Source organism: Lepisosteus platostomus, chromosome 7, assembly GCF_059453375.1.
Source record: "Lepisosteus platostomus isolate fLepPlt1 chromosome 7, fLepPlt1.hap1, whole genome shotgun sequence".
Taxonomy (NCBI): domain Eukaryota; kingdom Metazoa; phylum Chordata; class Actinopteri; order Semionotiformes; family Lepisosteidae; genus Lepisosteus; species Lepisosteus platostomus.
The window spans coordinates 19,232,158-19,241,316 of NC_142617.1; the positions used below are offsets into that span (position 1 = coordinate 19,232,158).

Genomic DNA, 9,159 nt, shown 5'->3' on the forward strand with positions numbered 1-9,159 from the left:
AAGCAGAAAGTTAAAATTAGTTAAGCAGGGAATTGAGGCTTACATACTGTATAAAGCATAAAATCCCAAGAAATACATTTCTTTTTTTTCCAAGACATGTAAAATGGGTTACATCTGTGAAGCCAGGATATCAGCTTCAACAACATGGATGGATAGATAGCTTGTTCCATACTCCCACACCCCATCTGTGTAAAGAACTTTCCACTTGTGCCCTCTGGTTTGTGTTTCACTGTTCATTCTGCAGACTTTTTCCAGTGCTTTTGATGTCCCCTAATAGTCTTCTCTGTTCAATACAAAAAAGATTATTTTAAGCTGTCAGAAAAGGACATTCTTAGCCATGGAACATATTTGGTTGCTCCTCTCTGGACTGATCCAAGAGCATCAATATTTAATTTTTTACCTTGTGACCAAAAGGTAGATTTTACCCAATACCCAATACTTTAAATGTTGTTTGACTATTGCATTGACAATTTTACCATAACAGTCCTCAAATTAAATTCTATTTTAACAATCCCTATTGAACTAAAACAAGGAATATTGAATTCACAGGATCTACATCAACCTTCAAAACCCATAACATATTGATCTGTGCGGAGAGTGAAACATATTAAAACATCATTGTGAGCCTGAGCTGTCAAGAAAATAGTGAAAATTCCCCTCCTCCCTGTGTACCACAGCAGAAAAGAAATACAGAAAATTGGAAAATGTACATTCAGAGGCATAATTCGGGTTATATAAAGCTATGCAATGCAATGGAAGAGAAATAAATATTTAGATTTGTCCACACAGTTTTACAGTTGAGAGATCTCCTAGTCTGATTGTCCCAAAATCACTACAAACTTTAAAGCAGAACAGAGTTTCAGACTTATGTGTGCAGATTTGGTTTGGAAAGTGAGATTTCTTTCTAATTTCTTTATGATTTTTTTCTCTTGTTTTTCCAGTTGCTCTCGATTGTTATTTCTTCCATATTCCATGTGAGAAAAGTTTTTCTTCTCTTTGTTTGAAGAAGTGCAAATCTGAAATTGCTGACCAGAAAAGCGCTATATACAGTAAGTGTATGCAAGAATTTTCTTTTTTGGAGGAGTGTGAATTATTAAAAATGATGAGTAGAAATGGAGAGGGGAAGTTTGCATTTTTGGACATGATGAGAAACATCAGTTTCTGACAATGAACCCAGTAGCAACCGCCTGTTGACAGAAAGGTTAAACAGATATATAGCTGCAAGTAAAGTGGGTGAAAAAGGGTTACAATTGCCTACAAAGAACCATCTAATCAGACGCCACCTCATCCTCACACACATGGCACCCCTTGTACTTCAGATTGACACCACAACTAATTGCACACATGAGCAACTTTTTCTATCATATATTTTTGCCTCAAAGTAAAAGGTATTTCTGAGTCACCAATAAGGATAAAGGCAAGTGCAAAAGTAAAAAAAAATACCTGTTGGTATGCAGGAATTATATCAATTTCTTTATCATAATGATAGTGATAAGGTCTGTCAGGGAACGATACATTTGGAGAGATAATGTCTCTTTGAGATAAGATTTCTCACAATTGCTGAAAATGGGGACACAACACAGTCACAAAGGTGAAGGTGAAAATTACTAGGCCAAAGGCATTGAAAATTGCTGTATAATCTATGGTGTAGTGAACACTGTGTGGAAGTGTTCAGCAGTATAGAAGGTTTTCTACAGCTGCTAGGCGGTATTGAAAAGGTGGACTCAAAGACAAAACTAAATAGATTACAGGGCCAAAAGAAGCTGATAACAGGGTTTGTTTGTATTATCCAGTAATTGTTAGTTTGTGCAAGAAACAACTTCATTGCTCTGTAGTTTTGAGCTTTCTGAAGGCCCCATGTTCCAGAAGCCTGTAAGGAACCACAACCTATGGCAGCAGTGAACTTGACCAGCTCTAAAAAGGACAGTTTGGGGAATACTTGAACGTGAACTTTATTGCCATATGTAACCGGTACATGTACTGGTACAATGGAATTCTTACTTACAGAAAGTCTCTCCCACACAAAGTGCAGACAGTGCATCGAGACAAATGCACTGTCTGGACAAACAAACAGTAGACAATGTACAAGTAAACAGTTTGAATGTAAACAATACAGATGTGTAAACAATGACTGGAGATGTGCAATAAATAAGAAATCATAATGAGGTAGATGGTGCAGGTGTGGTCCGAGGGGCATGGCTAAATGTGTTCGCCAATCGCACTGCTTGTGGATAGAAGCTATTGAAGAATCTAGTGGTAAGTGTCCGTATGCTCTTCTATCTCTTGCCTGTTGCCTGAGGGCAGTGGGATGAAGAGCTCATGCCTGGGGTGGTGACTGTCCTCTGTGATTGCCAGAATTCTACAATGGCAGCGGTCCACATAGAGCTGTTTAATCTCGGTGAGACTACAGCTGATCTTCTGGGCCATATTGACCATTCTCTGCAGTGCCTTTCTTTCTCGAGAAGAGGTGTTGCCGTACCACACGGTGATCCCGTTGAGGATGCTCTCGATGGTGCAGCAGTAGAAGTTCACCAACACAGGTACTGGCATCCCCCATCGCTTGAGGCACCTCAAGAAATAAAGGCGCTGCTGAGCCTTCTTCATGATAGAGTCAGTGTTCACAGTCCAGGTTAGATCTTTAGAGATGTGACTTCATCCCTGTAAGTGGACTCGTCATCATCACTGATCAGTCCTATTATAGTGGTGTCATCCGCAAACTTAATGATGCGGTTGGTGCTGTGTCTTGCTGTGAAGTCGTGAGTGAACAGGGAGTACAACCTTGGACTCAGACAGCAGCCTTTGGGGTTCCAGTGCTCAGGGTGAGTGGTGTTGAAGTTCTATTGCCTATCCGCAACACCTGTGGTCTCTCGATTAGAAAGTCCAGCAGCCAGTTGCAGACAGAGTTGCACAGATCTAATCCCCTGAGCTTTGTCACCAGTTGACTGGGTATAATGGAATTGAATGCTGAACTGTAGTCCACAAACAGCATTCTCACATATGAATTCTTAGTGTCCAGGTGTTCCAAGGCTGTATGTAGAGCTAGGGAGACAGCATCATCAACTGATCTGTTGTGTTGGTAGGCGAACTGCAAGGGGTCCAGGGACTCCTTGATGGAGGAATTAAGTGGGCAGAGCACTGTGAGTTAACTAATGCAATCTCAACCTAAAAAGACTAATTAAAATCTAAGAAATATTCCAACTGACAACCTATTTGGAGCCTCTTGATTATGTGTTTGCTTGTTTATTATCAGTTTATTCATCCCAGAATCTCAACCTGCCATTACTTCAATAGCATCACCTAATAAACTGTTCCAGACACATATCACATTTTACACATATCTCGTTAAACATCCATGACTACAGCATAAGTTAAACATTTGCATCAAAAAGCAAACTTAAAACTTGCTTCATATTCCAACATCCTATCCTTTGTAGCATTTTTAAAATGCTACAGTTAAAGGAATTTGGCTTAACCTACCCCAGAGGTTTTTTTTTAGAGCACTCGGCTTCAAGCATTCCAGTGAATAAACAAGAAATAATGAAAAATGAGGTGTCCTTTTGCCCTGTGACTCTAATTTAGATATCCCCGTTCACAAATGGAAGAGATTAAAGACTCTGAGATGAAAGGATCTACCCAACTGTTTTTCTTGAAGACTACGGGCAATTTGGGTCCCATTTCATATCAAGACTCCTCCGCCTCCACTCATAATGAAATCCAAACCATAAAGCAGCATTCTCAGATGGAAATATTGATAGAGATTAATGGTGAGGGAGATGAAACGGCCTGTTCAACTGAACGTAATGAGTGTGAGATACTTGGCCTGCATAGATACTTGGCCTGCATAGATTCCAGTCGATACAATAGGCTTTCTTGAAAAAAAATAATCATCAAAGAAAACTGTTAAGGGGCAATTGCTCAGTCCTGGTGGTCTGGTTCTGTAATTCAGTAAAAGGTATGTGTCAATGACTATAAAGGGTCTTTTAAAATGTATATAAATTTGAGTTTTGGTTTTATGGGAAAAGTTAATTTTGTTCCTTGCTACTACTGCCTCTCTTGGTTCGACACTAAACAAAAGGAAATTGCTAAGCCTAGTGCATTGTTTGTTACATAAACATGTTTTCCCGTTGCCATAATTACATTCAGTTTTTATTATATATTTCAGCTTAAAAGCCCTTGGAAAAAGGAAAAAAAAACATAGTGCTGGAGCCCTTTTTGTTATTAACATACAAATTGAGATTGTGGTGTGTGTAGTTATCTTTCAATCCCCTCCTTAGTAATGAGATACGTAGTCAAAGACAAATGTTTACATTTAATTCAAGCTCTTTCTAAGATGTGGCAATACCTTTTGATTCCTATACTATATCTTTCACATAAAACCATCTGCATAAAAATGCCTATATAAAAATAATGAGATTTTTTAAATATTGAACACAACAATGATTTGATATCATCAATGATGAAAAAATGTCAAAGAACAGATAAGTCATACATGATGAAATTAATGTTAAGATGAATTCATAACAATAATTAACAGGTAAAAGGTAAACCAACAAATCAAAAGATGGTTGGTTTTGACAGCAGGCATACATCTATATACTCCCATCAGGACATTTGACTTGTGAAACTTTAGGAAGAGAGTCCAGCGTTGCATTTTGGATGTGTTTCTGGCTCAAATCTCTCTAAAACTTCGGACACCATCAAAATGTGTAATTGAAAACAGCCACTGATTGCTGCATGTACTCAAACCAGAACTGACCTTTCTTGGTTTTCTTCAGTTTGGGGAAACCATGGTTTCATACACCACTTAAGGAGTCATCTGAAGTGTTGAGTCTCATGTATTATTAATGCCTCTCTGGATGTTGTTGGTTTATTGGTATTCTGAAGATTCGAGACAATTTATTAGAGGCAATTGCAATTCACCTTATGTCCCACACAAAGTGCAGAAAATGTCAGATGATTAAGGTAAACAATCATAACTGTGAAACAGGCGAAATAGAATTCACTAATGGAGATATAGATGTTTAAGAAGCTAAAACAACATAAACAATAATTACATTATACGTAGCTATAATTCATGTAGCTTAATTCTTGCAGGCTTGACCTGTATTAGAGATAGCTTTATAATTAATACAGGTAGATAGTATGGTAAACATGCAAGTACAAGTTAAAATCATTGCTGAAGTTGATATTTAAGACGCAAGAGTTATGGCTCATTTTTAGTAGTGATGCTTAGCTTTCATAGTTAATATGGTTTGAGAGGCCATGAATAAACTCTGCTTGCTGATTTTGTTGTTATTTATTAAATACAAGGGAGAATGCAATGTCAGTTATCAATAGGAAAAGGGAAAAGAAGAGCTGTGATTTTCCTCCAGTCAAGTGATCTATATTCAGCCACTGTTACTTCTTTATATTTAACTAATTTGTAAAATCCTGCCACATAAGATAATAATGCCTGTGTCAAATAGAATTGTTAATAAAGAGGAAAAGAAATAGTAGAATTTCATAAAACTTTAATAAGGCCATTTGCAAGCCAAGATGCATATTAAAATGTTCAAGGCCATGTGCTTTAAGATACTGTTAGAAATTGTTGCATTTCATTGCGAGTACAATGTAATTGGGCATGACCAAGTCCCAGAATGCAACAAACGAAAATAAACTAAAAGGGTGTGGCTAAATGATAGAGGCAGGGGATATGCTGGACTCATTGATTTGCATAGTGATGGTATGAGATGGCAGAGATGGTAGTGGACACATGTCTATCCTTTATTCACCATGTCACAGAACTGCCTGACAAAATGGCTGTGAGCTCAAGATTTACTCATGCTGTCATGAAATATCAAAACATTAACACAACTTTGTCGCAACTACAAACCTTATACCTTACATGTGCTGACATAACAGGTAGGATCAGGAAAAACTAAAGTACTGAGAGCTGGAAACATGACAGAACCTGGACAGTTGGAAAAAACAAAAACACACCATGTACATTGAAACGAATGACGCATGCGCCCATAATCATCACTTACCATTAAATTACATATAGATATAGATCTAGAAATGTATATGAACCATAACGTTAATAAAGAATGACTTAGTCATGCAGAGCATCCATAAATTAGACCATGTGTGCTGTGACTTAATGCATTATCAATTTCATTCATATGGTGTTCCTTTTTTAAAAGGGTTGATAATAGAGGAATTACATTAAACCTTTCCTGAATTCAGGGCACTGTAACAAACTCCTTGACTAAAATATGTACACCACAGCAGGCATTTTTGATGCAGTCTTATTTGTAGGGACAACTGCAGCATTATTGAATTACTGAATACAAAGCATTTGAGAATAGACCCACAATAAAACAAATCTTGGACCAAGCAAGCACTGCAAAGAAAATTTAGAAAGCTGCGATAGCCAATGTTCAGCACCAATTTACACCAGATATTTAAATATATTTCCTTACATTGGATGTTTTTAAACAAAATAGTGCACTTGCTTTAATTGTAGAGTAATAACTAGAGCTGCTCTGTTTAACTTTAAGTAGCCTGCTTTATATCTTAATGTATGATAATGAAATCCTTTTGTTTGTTGTACCATTAGGCAGCGCATTGACATAGTGGTTTGCACAGCTACCCCACAGTTCTTGATTCCAGATGGATGGGTCTTTGTGTGGAGTTTTTACATTCATCTGGATTTACTCTGGGTGCTCTGGTCTCCTCCTACCTTCTGAAGACACTCTAGCTGTGTTAATTGGAGTGACTAAATGGTCTCTGCGTGTATTGTATGTGCTCCACTTGTCACGATTGTGAGCCCCTGCTCTTAAGAATGCTCTGGCTCTTTCTTGCTTGTCTTGTTTTTTTTGCACCAGCCTCCTGTTCTAGCCCCTCTCTACAAAAGCCAGACACTTCCACCATTCCAGGCTCAACTTTGGAATATGGATGCCCAGAAGCCCGCCTACCAGCAAGTCCAGGAGTGACTCGACGGCATAGGCTTCGCAATGGCGTCCTGACCATCCGGGTTTGGGGCTTGGAGCGCCTGGTCCTGTTACCCCTTTTCATTCCCCCAACCCTTTGCCTGATCCTGCTCCAGCTTTTAAGTTCTGTCACGTCTCTGTCTTGGATGGATTACCGGGCTATGGACCCTTGCCTACTCAGGATTACTCTACGGACTCCCTTTGGACTTGTTTGCCTTGGATCATGCCCCCCTGAGCACCAGCGCACCATCGACACGCCCCCGTGTTCTTCTTCCAACCCCGATCCTAGTCCTCTTTCCCGGTGTTTGTTTCACTCCCCTCCGGATTCTGCCGTCTGTATAGGGTCCTGAAAAATGCTTTGTTACACCACTATCGACTGGCTTCCCCTACATGGTGGAGTCCTTGTCACGCCTTCTGCAGCCAGAGGGCGCTCCTTCTCTGTCCTGTCTCTCATTGCTGTCCTTCCGGTGTTTCTCTCTCTCTGGGGCTGTATATTTCCGGGTCTTTCAGTCTGCCTTCACTCACCATTGACGTTCAGATGTCCTGAAACCCGCCTAGCACCAGATCGCCCCACGTCCGCTACCTGAGGGCATAGGTTGCATTCCCTGAACAGCTGAGCCTGGGCTAACCCCCGTGTCGCCGCTACACATAGGGTCTTTTCGCTCTCCTGCCATTCCACGGTTCGTCCCTTCTGACATCCGTGACAGTCCTGCCCTTGTCTACCAGGACAAACTCGCCACAGCTCTCCTTAGGATAAAGGATGTTAAGCCACTGTATACCATAAACTTCAGCTTTAAATCTATATAATTCAGGACCTGTTCTCAGAGTGAGTCATGTTTGATAAAGGTGGCAGTTAAATAACAATAGTGTTAAAACTAAGTAGATAGTTACAGTATTTACGAACAAGAATGTGGAATCAACCGCTATGTTCCACCAGCACTGAAGGTGAACACCCTTGGTTATACATGTATTTTACACTGAACATTAATGTTTTTTTAAGAACTGAAGTTAACTGCAGACTAGAATCACCCATACAATAATACACCACAAAACCAATATCTCATCATTCAGGTGCTGTGGATACATGAAAACTCGAACCTGATAACCATAACATTCAAGTCTCAAGTCTTGTATTACAAAGGAAATCTAAAACTTTGTTTAGGTTGTTTTTTCTTACAGACCTAATCTAGGGTGGAGACAATTTACGATATTTGCTCAGAATGTAGCGGAAAAAAAGTGATTTTCTAAAATGTGTTTGCTGTGTGAATTAAATTTAAGTTACTAAAGGTTCCTCTTTATTATATCCCCCCAAAAATGTATTAATATTGTTTGGAATATAAGATTTAGAAAAACAACAGAATCAGATTTTTTTTCCTGTACCAATTCATGGCCACTGACGAATTTACAATTTGACAGTGAATGGGTGCCATCTTCTGTGTAAAACACTGAATTGCAAATGAAACCTTACAAAAACACCCTCTGATATTGCAGGATTATAATTCCATCCATCATGTTCACCACAATGAATTCAATATGTGCATCTCTGATACCTCATGCCCACTAGCTAATAAATTATTTTACACATGATCTAAAAAGCATATTGTGTAACTGAATGCAACTTATGCCAGGCATTTCTATCATCTTAAAAGTGTTTACTGAAATAATGAGCCAAAGGCTATGCTGCTTGTAAACATAATATATGAGTAGGTATTTATATCCATCCTTATGATCAGCCATCGTGGAAATGGGTTTTAGAAAACTGCTGTATTTAAAACTGCATCTCTTCACTAACTCTTACACTCTTTCCACACTAAATAGTAGATGCAGAGACTGGGATATCTGTCTGATTTGAATAAAACTGAATTATGACCCTCATAATCCATATTTAATAATAATTAGAAGTTCTAAATCTGGATAGCTGTACTGAGTTGTGAAGAATGTTTTGAATTAATTTTACTTGCAGTGATATCAAAATAAAGGTACTAATGAAGTTGATTCTTTTGTTAGAGAAACCCTTAAACTTTCCTAATGAAGATTCATGTGTTGGCTTTTTGTGCACACCTGTGCTTCTCCTTTCATCCCAACATTTCAACATTTTTAAAGCTGATGAGTAATGAAAGGATACTGTAATTTTTTATAGTTGCAGAACTTAGATTCATCACTTATTAATAACACTTCCTTGATGACA

The 9,159-nt window shown here is 38.6% G+C and overlaps 1 long non-coding RNA gene across 1 annotated transcript; it reads left to right on the forward strand.

The window, feature by feature from the left end:
- The first annotated feature begins 747 nt into the window (after nt 1-747).
- On the forward strand, nt 748-9,159 carry LOC148658421 (uncharacterized). The gene is made up of 2 exons (XR_015940070.1): nt 748-1,049; nt 6,867-9,159. It is a non-coding gene; the product is annotated as an uncharacterized LOC148658421 (long non-coding RNA).